The sequence below is a fragment of the Ictidomys tridecemlineatus genome, chromosome 7, assembly GCF_052094955.1.
Source record: "Ictidomys tridecemlineatus isolate mIctTri1 chromosome 7, mIctTri1.hap1, whole genome shotgun sequence".
Taxonomy (NCBI): Eukaryota; Metazoa; Chordata; class Mammalia; order Rodentia; family Sciuridae; genus Ictidomys; species Ictidomys tridecemlineatus.
In genome coordinates, this window is record NC_135483.1 from 139,469,819 (window position 1) to 139,490,158 (window position 20,340).

The 20,340-nt window shown below is 39.0% G+C and overlaps 1 protein-coding gene across 8 annotated transcripts in view; it reads left to right on the forward strand.

The window, feature by feature from the left end:
• Myo3b (myosin IIIB) overlaps positions 1-20,340 on the forward strand; it is a 505,529-nt gene that overhangs the window by 433,727 nt on the left and 51,462 nt on the right. For 5 of the 8 annotated variants that reach the window (XM_078017569.1, XM_040294448.2, XM_078017567.1 and 2 more), the window contains one exon: positions 17,053-18,741. The exons of 2 other annotated variants lie outside the window; for them this stretch is intronic. The gene's annotated coding sequence lies outside the window, so the exon portion shown is untranslated. Of the gene's footprint in view, positions 1-559; positions 18,742-20,340 lie in introns of those variants that run through there. One more of the 8 variants, XM_078017566.1, reaches the window with a different exon arrangement.

Here is a 20,340-nt window from a genome sequence, read left to right on the forward strand (position 1 = left end):
CTGCAGGGGCTGGGGGTGGGGCTCAGTGGTAGAGCACTTGCCTAGCATATGTGAGGTACTGGGTTCAATTCTCAGCACCACATACATACATACATGCATAATATTGTGTCCATCTATAGCTAAAAAATATAAGAAAGGAAGGAAGGAAGGGAGGGAAGAAGGAGGAGAGAGGGAGGGAGGGAGGGAGGATGGAAGGAAGGAAGGAAGGAAGGAAGGAAGGAAGGAAGGAAGGAAGGAAGGAAGGAAGGAAGGAAGGAAGGAAGGAAGGAATGAATTGGCCTGCAGTGCCTGTTAGGGCAGTCTGTGTTTGGTTCACTCTCTCTCAGAAAGCAGCACTTCATGATCCCTAGTCAAAATGTGTGTGTGTGTGTGTGTGTGTGTGTGTGTGTGTGTGTGTGTGTGTGTAAGAGACAGGTGTGTAAAACTCTCAATATTTGTTCCCTCAGCCCCACATGTCTCAGCCTCACAGCTTCTCAATGACCTCTTAGTTTTGGCTGGATGAAAAGTTTTGCAAATGCTAAATTCTCCTCTCTGAATTCAGTCCTTCTCTTTGACCTAGGTCTCGAGTGTTTCTTTACTCTCTCATAGCTCTCCAGTGCCTTCAATCAGGCAAGTTTAATTTTTATCCTAATTTCCTATTTTAGCATAAGGGGAGGGCAGTTTGAATTACCCAAAGCGATTATCTTCTTCCATCGTATTTTATCTTCCAGAAATACGTTAAAATTTCTCCTTCCTTATTGATTCCCTCTTGTAGTTTCATTGCCACTGAGCCTACTCTCTTTAATCTTTTTTTACTGTCATTTAAATAAGGTTTTAGGAAATAGTAGAAACAAATGCGAGTAAGTGTGTCATATCTTGTCTTTGTAGCAGGTCCTGCCTAAAATTATTTTTAAATAAATCATTTACAAATACAAGCATTTGAACTATTATTTTATAATAGTTTTATTGAGATATAATTCACATACCATACAATTCCCCTTTTTAAACTGAATAAGTCAATGTACTTGAACTATAATAAAGAGTAAATTATTTGTGCCACACCTGATGACAAATCTCCAGATACCACTGGTTTAAGATTCTATTGCTGGGCTCCTCTTGAGCTGACAACATTGAAGGGGAGAAGTGAGACATAGGTAGATTTTTACTATAGGAAATGCAAAGTAAGATCAGAGGAGGCCCAGGAAGGAATGTTTCATGAAAACATTAGTGTTTAACCAAAATCTTGAGTGGTCAGTAGAGTGGAAATGGACTGAGACAGGACAAACTGACAGCCTACCATGTGGGTGACAGGACTGTTGGTGTCATGCTGGACACAGGCCCCTTGGTATGGTTTAGAGATGGTGCCCCTTCCCCCACATTTCAAGCACCCTGGTGCAACCAGGCAACCAAGAGTGTTCTGATGGGCCCAATCAGACTGAAGCAGAAAATTCTGGCCCTGTTCTGGTTTGATTGAAGTTCAGACCTTAAATAAAAGGAAAAAATGGAGAAGTAGATTGTGGAGGAGTTTTAATTCTGTGCTAAGGAGTTGGGACTCTGCAGTAGGCAATGAGAAATCTCTAGGATTTTGTACAGAGGCTTACCATGAACAGAGCTGGGATTCGGAAAGAGCCTGTTGGCAGTAGTGTAAAGGAGAGAAGCAAGAGGCCAGGAGATTCACTGGAAGATTCACGTGATAGTTAAGCAAAAGGTAAGGAAAGGCTGAACTGGAGTGAAAGAATAGAGAGGGCACAAAGCCAATGCATCCTGGGAAAATATTCTTTACACATCAGGGTGCCAGGGCTGGAGAAGGGAGGTGGATGAACGACACATTAGGGTTGTCCCAGGCAAAAGAAACAGGTTAAGATCTGGCTCCACATTTTATTAACTGGGTGTTTGGCTCAGTCACTTCAGTTTCCTACAGCAGAAGACTACTGCTCCAGAAATTTGGAGGTAAAAGAAAGGAAAGGGTAGAAAGGCAATCCAAGGGGGTTGCAGGATTGGCCAAATTTTTAGGATGGAAATGAACAGAGATTAAAGAAAAGGATCAGGATTAAGATTTAAACTGCAAACTGGGTGCCATGGCGCACACCTGTAATCCCAGCAGCTCTGGAAGCTGAGGCAGGAGGATCACAGGTGCCAGGCCAGCCTCCGCCACTTAGTAAGGCCCCATCTCAAAATAAAAAAGACTTTGAGAATGAGAGGAACTAGTTTTTTTTTCTATTTTTAATGAAGTAGATAGAATTCAAAAGTGAAAAATTAGTCTACTATCTGGGCATTGGATTCTTGTTAATCATTAGTCATTGAAAGGTGGCTTGCTCAGGGCCATGTTTGCTAATGTTGATTCGTGGGATATCATAAGGTATTTATTACCAGTTTCCTAGTGACCGTTAACATAACCTCCAATAGAAAAGGATTGTCCTATCACCTACACCATTTTATAGACATTTCAAAGTTCAGAGACTATTTCTAAAGTAAATGTTTGGGGACTTCTTTTTTTTATTTATATAGGGTACCCCCTTTCTATGTAGAATAGATAGAATTGTATTCATTTTTTATCCTAAATTAAATCCTATGTAAAGTGGAAATGTTAAAAGGTTGTTGAGATTTTCTCCTAATTTTTTTTCTTGTTTGTGTCATGACTCATGCACCATACCATATCTACTCACACCCAGTAATTTGAGTCATTTGATTCATTGAGGACCTCTCAATAATGCCACCAAGTAGTTATTGACCAAGTCAATTGGTTGAATGACTGAATAGGTCATCAGCTCAAGATTGTCAATGTGTCAAAACCTTGGGACTGTTTGTCCTGTAGGCCCAGCCAGCTCAGGGGTTTGGGATGCTCATGTTGAAAATAGAGAAGAGTTTTGTGCATTTACCTTGACCTACACAAACCAGTGATAAGCAATGAATTCAAGGTAACTTGGAAGGATCTTCTACTTGCTTATCTGGGTAGTGCTTCCCACTTATAAGAACTTCTGGTATTCGCTGTTCTCCACACCAGTCCCTTGAACAATGACAGCCAAGAATGTTGGTCTTTTGAGTCACACAGGGTATTCTCTTCATTCACACATCTAGGGTTTTACTGGGCCACATACCATTCAAAACAAAAGGAGTAGAACGAAAACAACAACAAAACTCTTATTGCTACTCACCCCACAGTGTTTAAAGCAAAGAAAATACTTCTACCAACTAACCTTCCTTTGACAACACTGGATGGTTGGATGTCACTTGCCAGATCAGCTTAGGGATATAAATAATGGCACTGTCCTGAACTCAAAAGAGATTATATTTTAGAATAGAGATAACCTTTGGGAAACAGCTGGCCCAATCTACTCTTTACAGAGGACAAGACAGAGGCCCAGTGACTTGCCCCAGGGCCATGCAATGAGTGAATAACAGAGTTAAGACAAGACTTTAGGTCAGTTCATTCTGCATTCTGGGTTCTCTGTACCAACTACCAGATTCCCTCGTGACCTCATGCTATCCAGAACCAGCCTTGTCTCTACACAGAGCAGACATCAAACTGGTAGAGAAAGGAGATGTTCTTCTTTCCAAAACTATTTTCCAAATTCTTCTAACATGTAATTCTTCTAATATGTATCGACACCAAGCCTACTGCCTTGCAAGAACTTCCCAGATACTTATAGATATAATCTGAGGACATCAAGACCATTATTAGAAGTGAAATGTTTAACAAAAATGGGCAATTTCAGGCTGGAGTTGTGGCTCAGTGGCAGAGGGCTTGCCTGGCATGTGTGAGGCACTGGGTTCAATCCTTAGCACCACATAAAAATAAACAAATAAAATAAAGGTATGCTGTCTATCTACAACTACCAAAAATTTTTTTTAAATGGGCAATTTCACTAGTACTCTCTCCTGTACTATTCCCAGCTATGCTAAGTAGGCAAAAATACAGATGGTCAGCTCAGAGTGGTCATGTTACTGACCACACACAGCAAGCTGGCAGAGAGGAGCAAGTATACAAATCCAGGTATGTCAGTGTCCTACACCTTGCTCTTTCCAGGAGCTAGTAGCCTGCATTTCAGTGTCTTTAATGGTTGCTGATAGTGGACTGAAATCTGCCTGGGGCCAGAGTGACCAAAATGTAGTTCAATATAAAACATGCTGATGCTTTCATCTATTTTTTATCTGAGAATGGTAACAATTAACATGAATTAAGTACTTATTGTGTACCAAGGCCTGGCTTTTTCTCATTGATCCAGTTAACCTCCACAGTAACCTGTTGGATAAATGCCATCATGATTAGTACCATTTTTATAGGAAACTGAGGTGGGAGTCGTTCAGTAACTCATCCAAAAACACCCCCGCCCCCCAGACTGGAGTGAGGATTCGAGTCTGTACAGTTGGGCTCTAGAGCTTTCTGGGAAATAACTCTAGGCTCTGCAGGTTTGCTGTGGGGGTGTAGAATGCCTCCATCAAGAAAGTTGTGGGGAGTCCAGAATGGATTTCCAGAAGCTCCATGGAGGCAAAATTAGAAATGAACTTCAAGTTTCCAGAGTATTGGTTTATGAAACATGAAATGATTGGAGGTTTTGAGGCAGTGTGCAAGAATCTAGATGGGTTTGCAGAGAAATTTCTGACTCTTGGTGACAGTGAACAAAACAACAGGGAATGCAGGGTGAATACTCTGGGTCTCTCTGATTTCTTATTATTCAGCATCTTTAGTTTCTATGCATATAGCATGTCTGTGTGATTTGATAACTTTTCTTAGCCAATTCACATCTTTTCCCCAATACTAACACATACAAGTTATGATAAGAAACCATTTTCTCAAGCACCATAAGATCCCCAACTTCTCAAAGACCTCAGCAGATATTCTTAACAACTAACACAGACACTTGTATGGTTTTGGAGCAGCCAATCATTGTGCTTGCAACTCAGTGCTTATAGATTCTTTCCAATCATGTGACCAAATATCAATCCAATTGAGAGTTTAAAAACTGTCAGAGCTCTCTTAAAAAGTGTGATAGACATTATCTGTGTATCTCGTATTTTATATTATATAGCTTGAAATGGAGCTTGGATCTGTTAAAAAAAAATTCGTTTACTCAATAAGTATGTATAGAATGCCTATGTCTATGCCAGAGATTGGGTTAAACTCATACTCCACTATACATGGAACCCTTATATTATTTTATGTTTCTTTTCTTTCTGCATTCTTGCTATAAATAAGCCACACTAGACAATTCTCCCATTCTGCTGATAAATGCTGAGCTGTCCACTTGATAAGGTTTTCACACCAAGATCACAGGGAAAAAATCACTTCCTGCAAGGACCTCAGGGGTATTACCCACTTTCTCTTGATGGTTTTGGCTCCAGGGGGTCATATTGTCACATCACATTTAACCAATCCCATTTTCTCAGTGATGGTGCCCACTTTTTCCCATTCCATTTTTAGCTGGAAAGGAGCCTGCTATTTTCAGCTTTTAGGATATACAGGAAAGAACCAAAGGGGTTGAGGTCACAGAAGTCTGTCTGTCCCACTCAATTCCATAGGGCTGAGAGAGGTCTTGGGGACAAGATCCACCTCCTCTTCTTCAAAAGATGAGACAGGTGAAAGAAGATTCTGAGGCCTGCCCCAGCCCAGGACAGGTCAAGATAGTGACAGATAAACCAGTGTTTATCCAAGAGCCTCCTCATGGTATACCAGAGCCACCAGTCCTGCTTGGTGGAGACCTTTGCCTAGCCTACCATACGTCGTTGGCAATCAGAGCTCAGGAGGTAGGTAAGGGATCACCCCTCTCTTAGTGATTCCCTTGCACAACAGGTTTGAGAACTTCTGTTGCAAATCTTCATGGATAAATTTACACATTTTTAACTTTTAATGGACTAAAACATTGATTTAAGTACTGTGGGAAACATTGGGGTGGAGTTTATTAAAACTCAAGACCTTAAACTATCATGTTGAGTGCCAAAAATTTACCTTGGAGTGGGTCTGTGAATTTCTCTCTTCCCAAATTCTTCTCTCCAGCTCCCCTTTCTCTGGACAAAGGAATAGTCCCTTAGGGCTAAAAATTAATAGCAGCAGCAGTAAAGACTGCGGGTTAGATGCAGAGCAGGACTAGGCATTAGATCTAAGAAACTGTCCTTGAAAAGATCAAAGCAGAAGGCAAAATATTTAAGTTTCTGTTGTAAACATTTCCTCTCTATCTATCTATCTAAATCACCTATAATCTGTAGAGATTAACAAAACTGGAAAATTTAGCCCTGAAATAAGAATTTCCTTCTAAATTGTTCTGAAGTTAAGCTTCTTTATTTTTATTTATTTATTTTATACTACTAGAGATTGAATCCTTTTATTTTTTTTTATTTATTATTTTGAGACAGGGTCTCACTAAATTGCCCAGGTTGGCCTTGAACTTGCAGTCCTTCTGCCTCAGCCTCCCAAATCACTGAGATTACACGGTTGCATCACTGCACACTCCTAAACATCTTGAGGAGACTACAGATATGGCTGCTGTTTTCCCTATTACAAGAAGTAGGATTTTTCCTCAGTCTCTCTCTGCCACTTCTGGGAGCTGCCTAAACAGATTGACACTCTGTGTTCTCTTTTCTCCTCCTCCTGACTTTTGTCCCATATTAGCGACCCCACCATCATTGGCCAGGCTTACTATCTTACCTCTGATCCCTATGCTCCTTCCATACGCTCTGCCTGGATCTAGACACAGAGATGAATGTCCTTGCCCTCCAGCTTCGTGCCATTTGCAGGGGACAGCAGTTAAAGATATCTAAACCCCCTGTCTATTTCCAGTGGGATCTTCTTGGCCATGCCTCAGTGCCTTCTCTTTCTCCTCTCTGCCCACTGTGAACTCTGCAGTTTTTCTCCTGGGCCCTTTACTGTTTTCTGGGCACTGTTTTTCCCACACATTACTGAAAACATTTTGCAAAGGAGAAAGAGCTTCTTTGGTGGGGCATTAGATTAAAGAAAAGACATTTGATGAAGAAATCCTTTTAAATAAATTTTTAAACTATGTACAAGTTTTACTTCGACTTTGAAGAAAAAATATTGTTGGCTTCATGGTATTATTTTGAAGTAACTAAGGTAGCTTTTAATTACACAAAAATAAAGGGGAGGACTAGATGCGGTAGCACATGCCTGTAATCCCAGTGGCTCTAGAGGCTGAGGCAGGAGGATTGCGAGTTCAAATCCAGCCTCAGCAAAAGTGAGACACTAAGTAATTCAGTGAGACCCTGTCTCTTAACAAAATACAGAATAGGGCTGGGGATTTGGCTCAGTGGTCAAGTACCCCTAAGTTCAATTCCTGGTACCAAAAAACTAAAAATACAAAAGGGGAGAGATAAATAAGAGAACAATGTTAGAGTAGATATTTACCTCTTTCTGTTTTCTGGCACCAAACAGCTAAATCACAGTCTTACCTGGTTCCCTCCTGTACTAGAAAATACATGTTTGTGTTAAACCAGTTATATACATGTATATAAGTATAGTAAAGTGAGAAAATTAAGTAGAGATTATGCAGGAACTAATTGAGCATGAACTATTGGTTAATATCTGAGAGAGGAAATATTAGGAAGAAAATGAAATTAGACCATGCAGGAAAGCTGTCTTTAATTAATGTTTTAACTCATTCCCACCCCAAAAAATTACATGAAAAAATATTAAAATGTAAATAGAGAATTTTGCCTACTGAAAAGAGAAAACAGCCCTCCAGATGGACAGAAAGGACATACAAAGCCTAAACATGGAATATTACTCCAGAGTAAATCGGTCCCCTTTTACTATTCTTATGAAGGAAAATAGCAACACCATTTCTGCTAATATGGCCAGAGTGGCCACACCAAAAAAAAAAAAATAGTCTTAGTGTGAGACCTTGGAATATATGTGAGTCATTTATTTTATTTATTTGGTACTAGGGATTGAACCCAGGGGCACTCTACCACTGAACTAAATCTATAGTCCTTTTTATTTTTATTCTGAGACAGGGTCTTACTAAACTCCATAGGGCCTTGCTAAGTTGCTGAGGCTGGCCTCAAACTTGCCATCCTTCTGCCTTAGCCTCCTGAGTCACTGAAATTACACATGTTGCTAAATCATTCATTTTAACAAGGATAAGTGATCTGTCCTGGAAATTATCCAGATTTTAAACCAGATCATCAATTAACCAGGAAATATTTAACATGTTGTTGCTATGTGTGGAACATGTAACACAGCGCCTTGGCATGGCAAAGACTTGGCACTGTACGCGTAATTTAGAACATTCCATCACATATATCATCTTTTCCAAAATGATTTTTTTCCTCTTAGTCATTCAATGTCATTCATTTTTTAGGGGTATCTAGTAGTACAACAACAGTAGATTTTATGTCCAATCTATCAACAGGCACTGGTTTTAAAAAGCCATAGCACTAAGACATTTATAGAATCAGGTTGCAAATGAGTCAAATTCAGTATGCCCTAGTCTTGAGCTTTCCCTTTGATTGGTTTATTATTATAGTGAAGACACAGAGGCACATACTAGGTGTTCAGGACTTCAAAAGTATCAGAATGAAAAGTAAAATATTTAACCCATTATTGTCTCTTGTACTCCAGACTGGCTTTTTCCAAATGATGTTCACAGGTCCCCCAAGTATTGGGAGGACAGAGGAAGCAGACAGATCTCTACCTGTTATTCTTATGTGTCATAACTTAAACCATAACTCAGAGAAAAGAGGAAAAAGCCTTTAGTAAATAAGATAAAACCTGCTAAACTAGAATTCTTTAATTAGACAGAGCACATAAGACTTTCAGTGGTTTAAATAAAATTCCCTCTGAATCGTCTTGATCAATTCATGTGGTGATGGGGGGGTAGCTCGATGGTAGAGTGCTTGCCTAGCAAAAGCAAGGCCTGGTCCTCAGCAACACACACACACACACACACACACACACACACACACACACACACACACACAATCTTATTCATGAAGTCTGATAAACTTTCTCAGTTTTTCCAAATTAAGTTATCAGGAAAACAAGACCTGCCCTCAGAGGCTGAGTTTAGCAATTCTTTCTCATAAAGGGGTATATTTACTAGTTTGTAATTTAAGTCCACTATGAACTAAAACATTTTTATTAATCACTTAACTTCTTAGTAGTGTTCATTTTATATCAGATGATATAATTTTGATTAAATAAAGTATGCTTTTCTTTTAAAAAATTATTTGCCAGATGCTGTGGCACATACCTGTAATCCCAGCAACTCAGGAAACTGAGGCAGGAGGACTGCAAATTCAAAGCCAGCCCTAAGGGCCTTAGTGAGGCCCTAAGCCACTCACTGAGACCCTGTCGTGCCCCTGAGTTCAATCTCTAGTACCAAAAAAATAAAACATAAAAATAAAAAGTATATTACTTAGGCCTTAAACAATGTCAGCCTAACTGTCTACAGAGCACATACACACATTCTAAAATAATGGACTTCAACTAACCAGCATCGTTATAAAAGGTAGTACAAAATAACACAGGTGTTTTAGCAAGTATTTCATTAAAATCTGTCCATGGAAAATCTGAGAAAAAAAAGAAAATGGGTGTCTCTCCCTAATTCCCAACTGTGAGTGTCCTTCCTTTTGGATCTGTCTGTGTTATTAGATGAGGAGAGTCCAAGGTGAAAATAACAAGGAATAGTACCATCAAGGATGAAATGACAGAAAGTTTGCCAACCACCTGCCAGGTGGGAAAATCCTGACAGTTCATCCACTTCCGAAATGCCCAAGGTATTCTTTGCACAAAGACATACACAGAAGTTGTACATAGATGATAAATTGCCTGAGTCTCTGATTCACAAAATCTCTACGACCACCTAATGCTATTTTTAAAAATGTATGAATACATACATCTCCATTTTTACTTTATAATCTGAGCTAGAGAAAATTTACTGCAGCATTATCATCCAGGCCTCATTACCTCATGGTTAATTAGCTAACATTTGTAAAGCGCTTTGAAGATGAAAAGCATCATATAAATGCTAAGAATTATTAAATAATATGAGAGGAAAATCATAAAATAGATACATTGTTAACATTAATTTGTATTTTATCTTTGCTTATTATCTTTCCCCTAGTATCTGTCATTTAGGGCTGAACTATATATAAAGGCCGGGGGAAGTTTCCCTGCCTATCTCAGTTGTGACTCAGTATTGTGCTGGCCCCAAGTTAATATTTGCCAAATAACAAGTTCTCAGACTGAAACAAATTAACTGTCCACAGAGATCCCCACTTATACTAGGAAAAATGTTAAACTAGTTAAACAATTCACTCCCCCCCCCAACACATACACATACAGATAAAAGATGTATCAATTCAGAAGCAATTAACAAGCATTTCTGTTTTGTTCAAGACAATGCAAAATATACTAGCAAGATTAGCTGAATCATTTGGGTGAGAAACATATGATTCTACTTTGCTCCCACAGTATGGTTGCAGATCCGGCTGCTGAATAGGTTAGGACAGTATATTATGTGGTGTTGACTGTTCCCTACATTTTGCTGTCATCAAAGCAAGTTAAACAAACTTTTCTGAAGCCCTGTCATCCCACCTCCTCCTCCCCCAATCCTAAGTGGACAGAAGGACAGACAAGCAAACCTGCTTAAAAAAAATCTTTGGCAGCTTGCCAGGGATGACACAGGGAAGAGAAGAAAAGGAAGGCAGTGGTAAAATATTCTTAAAATATGTTCATGATGAAGGCTTTCAATGAAACAGGAAATAACAGATCAAGTGCATTCAAAGTATTTGCAAACTGTTTAATTGGGTAAAGGCAAGTCACCCTCTTCTGATCACAGCAACGTCTTTATTGTGAAGCGCTCTTCAGCGATACTAAAGTTAATCCCAAGTCCTGTTACAGGAAACTCATCCTTATTAAAGTAACATTAAGTGCTCCTTTTTTATTGATCTTCCCCTTCAGCTTAATGATAGAAACTTACTGATGTTTTAATAATAACCTCACAAGCTTTATCTCATTTTACTTTGCCTTGGTACTAAAAGATGCAGTGGAAACTAACTTAGCATAAACATTTTGCAGATGTCTTTAAAGGCCAGGGGGAGGTGGGGGGAAAAGATTCAATTGAGCTGCGTGTTAACAAAGATGGCTGAAAAACTAAAAGATAAAAGGGAGGCTCCAGTGTGAACATCAAAGAATTGTTAATGACAAGAAATACCATTAGGGTTAGCATCTCTTTTGTTTCAACCCTTTCACACCTGCAGCGTGTGGTGAGCTAAGCCTTTGTTCCAAAATCTGAATTACCTCCATTAGCACTTATAGAAAAAAAATGGTTGCAAAACAACAGAATCGTACTTTTGGCTCTCCCCTTTGGCTTGAAAAGTCAGAAATTAGTTAGGTATCTGTGGATTTCCTTCTAGTCACTGGTGTAACTATAGAGATTATAGAAGGGTAAGGTAATAGGTTGCAAATGAGTCGGGTTGAAATGTGAGAATAGCTTTGTAACTCAAAAAAGAGAGGTAATGTAAGCAATGTGGAGAAGCACGCATAAGAAGCTCCAACATTAGCAATAGCAAAATCAGAGCGTGAAATTCAGATTAGCCCTCCCCAGGCTGTGAGAGGAAGGGGGTATCACAAGACTTGGCATGGCGAAAGGTGTAACCTGTTTTATTTGGCCCCTGAAAAATCTTAACAGATGGTAGGACCAGCTGTCTTTTTCAGCCATTTAATAAACTCTTCGGTGGTAACAGTTTGGAAAGTGGGGGTTTTTCGTTTTAGGCCAGAGGAGAAAATAAAGAAATCTGTCCCGAGTTGTGTTTGCCAAGTAGTAAGGCCTGGAAACGTTAGGAAAAGTTAAAGTGGGAAGAATCTAGTCGACCATATTATAATTGTGTCTTTTTAGCGAGCAGCAACAAAAACAAATCCCTCCCTGCCAAGTGAGGTGACTAACTACTGGCAAAACGTGTTTTGTCTCACCATCTTTATCTGGGATTTTAATTTTGGTCTTTCAAAAAGAGATGCCTGGTTATTTGTTTAATGCTCATTGACAAAGCACTGTAAGGCAGCAGTTACAAAAGGAAACAAACTAAAGCTTCATTAGAATTTAGTACTCACAGAAGGGAAATACTTTGTTATAAAGAATGAAAGGGTAAATTCCTTCCAATTTACATAATTAGTCTAAAATGGCATAGAACCTTCCTAATCATGTCCTGTAAATTACAGAGCTCTGCTCCAGACCTCAGGGAATGGGAGAAATGCTCATGTCAAGTTATTTTCAGAAGAGGATCTAAGAGGTTTTGCTTTTGTGCCTAAAATGTTTCATAAAATTGGCAATGTTTTCCCACCAGTAAAATGGCAACCCTTGGTTATGGGAGAAAGAGTTTATTTGCAAAAAATTCTCCCCATGGCTACAAACACAACTCTTCCTTTTGAAAATGCCCTTGATTCCTGGTTGAGTGACAGCCACTTTCCTTTGACAAAGCTTTGTTCTGTCCACAGGCCCATTGTAGATATCAGATCTATATCACTGCAAGTAAATTACAATACTAATATGTAAACTCTTTTTAAATTAGATTAGAACATCTTTTTAGAGAACTAAAGCATATGCAGCTTTCATTATATCTCGTTAATCCCTTTTTTTTTTCTTAGTTCTAACCTCCCTCCTTTCTGGACTGTTGGTAATGTTTTGGCTCCTTAAAAAGGTAGCAAAGAAGCCAGGCAAGGTGGCGCATGCCTGTAATCCCAACAACTCAAAAGGATTGTAGGTTCAAAGTCAGCCTCTGCAACCTGGGAAGGCCCTGAACAGCTTAGCAAGACCCTGTCTCAAAATAAAATATATATATTTAAAAAGGGGGGGCTGGGGATGGGACTCAGTGGTTCAGAACCCCAGGTACCAGAAAAATAAAAATAAAAAAGATAGCAAAGTGTAGGTGGTCATAGAAGCATAAGGAATAATTCTACCTGGATTAAGTTAGTTCAGTCATCAAGGCTAGTTACCAAAATTAACAGAATGCCATTTCTAATTCTTTAATTACTATGATTTGTGACATGCCTTAGACAAATTACAGTCCTTCCTTCAGGGTATTTTTTCCAGTCTGTAACAAGGGAACACCATTCATTCAACATGTCCTTAATGAGTACCTACTCCACTCCAAGTACTGTGCCAAGAGCTGGAATAGCAAAGGGATAAAGATCCCTATTCCTTTGGAGCTTATATAGCCCCACATTGTCACTGGATAAACATTAGAGAAAGTTTACAAACATAAAACATCCACAGCAGAATGTTTAAGCTCCATCTATGCAACTTCAAAATTACCCACATGATGCAGATGGCTTTGACAATTAAATCTGGGGCAAGGGGACTTCCACGCTCAAGAATAAGGAAGCAACTTCAAAATTCATCCTGGCAACCCTTGGCAAAGAGTTGGTTTTTTGATGTGAATGTTTCTTTTCCAGTCACTGGTTTCAGAGATCATAAGCTCCTCACTAAAATGTGATTATCTAGAAGTTATCTGTATCTAGAAATTACATGTATTTTTTATCACACATGACAAAGTACTTTACTAAATTTGGAGAATAAATAGTTTCAATTAGAAAAAAATAAAGACATGGAGCCTTTATAGAAAGACTTTATAGAAAGACTTTATAGAAAGAGAAGTATTAAAACTATCTGAAAACTTGGTTTATCTTGTGCGTGGAAGATAGAAACTTTCAACTAAGTCTAGTCCCACCTCCAATATTTCAATACCTTCATTTCTGTATGAAGCACTTTCAGATTACCCTAGTCAAATTAAATACTGACACAAATTCTATCCAATTTTCCAGAATGTAAAAGTACAGTTCACCCTGAATACAAGAGAGAAATTAGAAATTCATGCAAAACCCAGATGAAACTGGGCCAGGTAATTCATTGTTTCTCTACAGAGTAGTAGGCCACTCTCAAGGGTGGCTGGCGATTTCACCTTCCCAGCCAAGGCCCCTGCCCAAGCAGTGACCAACTAAATAGCTCTCAGGGAAGGGCACCAAAAGCAGACGCCCCTAGGAATAAAGTCAGTGATACTTAAAGTACAGTTGTAGCAATAGACTAGGTCTAAACACTTATGCTGCTTCCTAATGCACTCTCATAAAAAAAAAAATGCTATATTTGACTTTTTGTTGTTGTTTTACTAGACTTCCCTTAGACAGCGAACTGCAACATTCCTAGCAAAGACAAAACACTAGCTTACACTCATGAAAATAAGGAGTGATGAAATAGTAAAGACCATAAAAAGGTGACAAATATTGACCTGTAACTCACCTTAGGATTGTTGGGAAATATTACTTTCAGAATTCTCCAAATATCCAGGAAACTCTGAAATAAGAGAAATGATATAAGAACTCTCATATCAGGCATTTTCTAATAGGATAAAATAATTTTTTTTGATCCAAGTGTATTTTATCTCTGAGCTATATCCCAGCCCTTTTTTTTTTTCTTTTGAGAAACAGCTTGCTAAGTTGCTAAGGCTAGCCTCTGACTTGCAATTCTCCTACCTCAACCTCCCCAGTCACTGGAATTGTAGGCATGTGCCATCATACCTGACTAAATTATTTTCTTACATTTGTAGCTCATGAGAAATCAAATTATTTCCAGTTTCATTGCTATAATGAATATAATCACAAACATCGAAAAGGAACTATTTCTCAATCTCATTAATATCACTCAAAAAATATTTATTGAATGTTCACTATGTGCCAGATACCTTTCTTCTGATGCAAAGAGCCCCAAAATATTACAGGGACAGGAAGAGGGGAAAAAGAAGAAATAAGGTGAAGGAAAATAAAGAAGAAACTATTTACTGGATGTTAAAATGTACTATAAAATTTATATATATATATTACTGTCTCCAGAATAGACAAATAGAAAAAAAATAGAACAACAAAAAAGATACAAAATAACCACAAGTATATCTAAATTTTTCTCTTAATTTTTATTTTAAATTGTAATTTTGTCTTTTTTCAAAATACCTTCATTTTGTTTATTTATTTATTTGGTGTTGAGTATAAAACCCAGTGTCTCACATGTGCTAGGCAAGCGCTCAACTACTGAGTTATACCCCCAGCCCTCATATCTAAGTGTTTCTTTATGATCCAGGTGAAATTTCAAATCAGTCAAGAAATGATTTGAAAATTAATTGAATTTTTGGAAAAAAAAAATTCAGTGTCATTCTCAAGATCTATGAACTACCTGCTTGCAAACCCCCAAGTTTGTCTGCCATTGGCTCACAGCAGAAGGCACAAAGTTGCCGGGTCCCAGACCACCGCAGCAGCAGTAGTAGCCAGAGAGTCAGCATTTGCACCTTTCTTCCAATCTCCCGTTCCCACAGACTGAAGCTGGGGCCAGCTGCTGCCTGCATGCAATGCCGGGGATACAGGAGAGGTACCCCAAGCTTAAGAAATCTAGTCTTTTTGTAATGGGCAGTAAGCCTGCCTGATCTTTGCCCCAGATGGAGGTATTATCTTTATTAATATTGCACAACCAAAAACCTGCCCCCTGCTCTTAAGGGGACATTGTCTCTACTTTCCAAGTCTGTTCACCACCACATAAACATCCTTGAAAAGTTAGCCGAGGATAATGGCAGTCTGCTCATGAGACATGCAGCAACATGACAGATATAGGAGAATGGTCTCCCAACAGGCATTAACTTTTGCTTGATTTTTAAAGAAATCTGGATAAAGAAAAGGATCAACGTAAAAAAAAAAAAAGAAAGAAAAGAAAAAAGAAAACAAGAAGAAATTATAACAAAGTAGGAGAAAATATATACGAATGTACCTTTCCACACATAATGTTAAAGACAACCTAATGGAAAAAGAATAATGGATTTACAATTTTTATAGTTTTATATCAGTTAAAAATTACATTTAATTTTCAAAAAATGGGTGTCACTACTTACAATTTTAAATTATAATCAAATTGCACGGGGGGAAGTAAAGTTATTTTCCATATGTACTGAACTTCTGTTTGGGAAGATGGTAAGGAGGTGGATGGTGGAGGTGGATGGTGGCAATGATTACACAACAAGTGTATTGAATGCCAATGAATTGTATAGCTAAAAATGTTTAAATGGTAAATTTTGTTATGTATATTTTAAAATATTAGGTTGCAAATATAATCTGAAAGATGATATTTGTGGCATAAAAACAATATTTTCACTTAATCTGTATGTATTGATTTCTATGATGCACTAAGAATACATGAAGATGTTACGGTCTTATCTTCATGGAAAGTAGTGTGTTCCTACAAACTATTAAGAAAAAGAAAATCATCCCAATAAAGACAGACAGCTCACACAAGTTGATAAATTATGAAAAAGTGTTGACCTCACTAATAATAAACTAGAAATTATAAATAGAGTATCATTTATTACTTTCAGAATGGCAATGTTTTCTTAATCGAAGTGTTATTTGTGAGCATATTAGAAAATGGGTACTCTCAAACTCTGCTCTTAGGGATATACATTGGCATCAAATCCCTGCCTGCAACTCCAGATATATCAGGAGCCTTAAAATTATGCTTACTTTTTGCTCAGCTGTTCCCCCAAAAGGGATATATCCTGAGAGACCAGTCTGAGAGATGTACAAAATATTGTTCTTTGCAGCATTGTATGTAATAGCAAAAACAATGAAACAAAACCCCATTGGAAGTCATTTAAATATTCACAAGTAGGGCATTGTAGTGTAACCATATAATGGAATACTATCTAGTCTTAAAATAGCTCAAAAAGGAGGAAAAAGAAGCCTGGTTATTAAAAACTGCAAAAAAAATTATAGCATACTCTTAAAAACAGTATAAATACTATTTTCAATTTTCAAACAGGCCTATGTAACCATGAAAACTATTAGGAAGACTTATACTAAAAGGTTGGCAATGTTGGTATTCCAGCATTGAATATTTAGTAGTCATTATTAGGTAAGAAATATTAAAGGGAAGAGAGTAGCTGACCCTTTTCCCTTCATTAGATGTATATTATTTATATTTGAAGAAACCTAACTATAATTTAATTCATTCTTGAATGTAGAATACTTTTCCATGTAATCTTTTTAATAGTATCTAATCCTGTTTTAAATCTTTCTGTTTCTTGTTAAAGGGTTCTAGGAATGGACTTGCCACCAGTCCTCCTGAGGAAAGGCCTTACAAACTGCATTTTTAGTCAATGAATAAATTTTGTCACATCATAATAATGGATTATTGTGTATCTGTTAGAAATTAAGATTTCGTTAACTATGTAAAACCAGGGAGAAATCTTTATGGTAAAAGAATATAAAAGGCTGTGCATGATGTACACTCTGGTTTCCATAGTTCAAGGACAGGTGTGGAGCGTGGCAGGTAATGGATAGACTTCCCACGGCGAGAAGATGGATTCCAACTCTTCTGTTTTCATTGGAACTTCTGAAAATTACAAAAAAAAAAAGGGGGGGCTGTGTGAGACTTGAGAGTGGACTGATGTGAGAGAGAAGCAAGAAGATTTAGACCAGAACACGTGGGGGCCTGTGCCTTTGTAGGGTGACCACCTTACCCACAGCGCAGCCTCAGCCTGGCACGCTTCAGGACTCAATTTCTTCAGCCTATCATGTGATATTCTGGCTCTGGAGGATTGATCAGTGCAATCTAAAAGTTTTCATCATGTTTTAAGTCAAAATCTTTTTCTTCCTGTGAATTGTGAGGAAAGCTCGGGAGAAAGTCTGTGAAACAGTTCTGCAGGGCCGAGCTGCTCCCATGGATTCTTCAACCCCTGATCCCTGAGATAGCTCTGCTGCCCTCCTGAGTTTTTAGGAGAGCTGAAACCTGTCTTTCTAATTTTTCAGATGATGAATGAATAAAACAGAAAGGGAATTTATTGTCAGTAGGAAAATCTAAGCACACTCCAAGTTAGGATGAGTGTTTGGAGAGGTTGAAGTCCATGAGGTAGAAGAGCCATAGGAAGGTTCTCAAAGTGCTGGCTGGGAGGCTCTGCATTACAGCCACCCAGGCCATGCATCGAAATGTTGAGTCCCAAGCCACTAGCCATGCTGACTAAACAGTGTTCAAGGCAGGCGCAGGCCTCTGCACTCTCAAGAGGTCCTGTCTGAAGTGAGCCAGTGTGCAGTTAGGATAACTGGGCATCTTCTCCATTGGCGGCTCTCTGCCCAGGGGAGTTTTCCTGAAGACAGAGAAAACCCTGCCTCAATCAGGCCAGCTGAGCATCATCTGCCGGTGACTGACAAATACTCCATCCTTCAAAATTCTTGCCCATTCTCTACCTCCATCACCACAATCCTCTGACCTTACAACAGTGTCTTAGGAAAAGCAAAACACCACTAATTAGAATCCTGTTCATCCTAGTTAGTCTTATCAGTCACATTTGCAAGTCATTTCTTATGGCAGTTTGAGAAATTTGCAAAGATACAACCATTTCATAAATATTTATATTTCAATTTCAGAGGAACTTACTTTCTTATTATGTTCCTAATTTTGCCTATATGCTCTACTTGAGTTCTGAAAAATCTCTATATATTAATAAAAATCAATAAAGTCAAAATTGAACTGCTCCTGGGCATGGTAATACATGCTTGTAGTCCCAGCAGCTTGGGAGGATCACAAGTTCAAAGCCAGCCTCAGCAACGGAAGGTGCTAAGCAACTCAGTGAGACCCTGTCTCTAAATAAAATACAAAATAGGGCTGGGGATGTGGCCCACTGGTCAAATGCCCCTGAGTTCAATCCCTAGTACTCGGCCCCCCCCCCAAAAAAAGAGATTGAATTCCTAATAGAAAACAAGAATAAAATACTTCAAAATTCCTTTCTTTTCTGGTATTCTCTTTTCTAACTCACATCAAAACTTCTAAGGAAAGGTAATGACCATGGTACTGATTTTTTATTTTGCTTCTGACAGTTAAATTCAGGGCCTAAAATTTTGCATTAATTACATTATTCTTTTGATAATAAGAGAGATGCGGCTGATTCTTTGAAACAGTTGTGGCCAGATGGAAGTATAATGCGAATATGACAGTATCTATGAAAGTCGTTGGATTGACTGCTCTGGGGACCAGAACTTGAGATTTCTCTGCAGAACAGAACATAAGCAAATGAAGGTTTTAGCTGTGGTTGCCCACACTCTGTCACTGAGCCTCAGCCCTGTCCTGCTGGGGCCACCAGCACCAGGTGGAAGAGCAATTTGGTCTCCTCTCGACTTAATCCGCGCCTGTCTGTGGAGACCTCACCGAGGTGCCAACTGTAAGGATGGCTCTGGGTTTCAAACACCTGTCCACTAGGAGCTGGACTTCTACCCCCAACTTCCTTTCAAGCAGCCACAAGGCAGACATCAGATGGTGGCAACTTCTGGTCCCTCCTGAGAGGATTGGTTCCATGGTGTCCCACGGCTCCTTGCTAACAGCTTCACCATTTTCTGGGTATTTATTCGAGTGTGTAATTTTGAATGTAGACTAAAAGCGCGAGCGAAATCTTCTTCGGAAAGCCATACATATGGACAACAGGGCTGCGCTTTCCTTCTGTCTGATCCCCACAGCCATCCTTTAACCTCTTGTATTTGGGTGGGTTTTTTCCTTTAATTTGATTAATATTAATTCTGTGCATCATCCTAAATATTTATGAACTATTTTAATCCTCATAACCGTAGAAAGTAAGTACTGTGATAACACACATCTTAGAGATGAAAAAATGAGGCATGGGGAGGTTAAGTGTCCAAAGTCACCAAGTAGTAAGTGGAGCAGCTGGGAGCCAGGCATTCTGACCCCAGAATCTGGGCCGAAGGTATTCTTTTCCACATTTTCCAGATAAATACTCCAAGGAGCTGGAAAGTACTTGGTCTACCACTTCACACTCTTGTCTCTTCTAATTGTGAGTCCTAATCTATTCGCTTTTACAGACTTCAGGATGACATGTGGCTGCCCTTGTTTGCATCCTCCCAGCCTGTGGTGTCTTACTCAAATGGAACTGAGAAAGCTCCTGAGGAAGCTAAGGGCCTTGCAACTCCCAGCAGGAGCAAGTCAGGGACTGACCCTGGGCTCCGCCTTCTGCAGAGGCTTCCTGAGCTTCACCACCCTGAATAAGCAGCAGATCAGGACCTCCCCGGGCACTCACCAGGCTTTAAATCCTTTCCTGCTACACACACTAATAGGACTCTGGTTTATTCATTTGTTCAACATATATTTAATGAAGTCCAAAAAGTACCATGCTAGGTACTAGAGATGCAGCGGCAAGCAAGACACCAAGCCCCTGCCTTTAAGGAGCTCTCATGTATAAACAGATGGAGGCAAACATATAAAAAGGCAATTCTATGTCCAGGAGAACTGGCATAACGGGCAAGCTAGCGTGTTGAGAAGCATAGGGAAGGGGCAAAACCAGTAGAAGGTTTTCAGGAGAAAGTGCCACCCATCC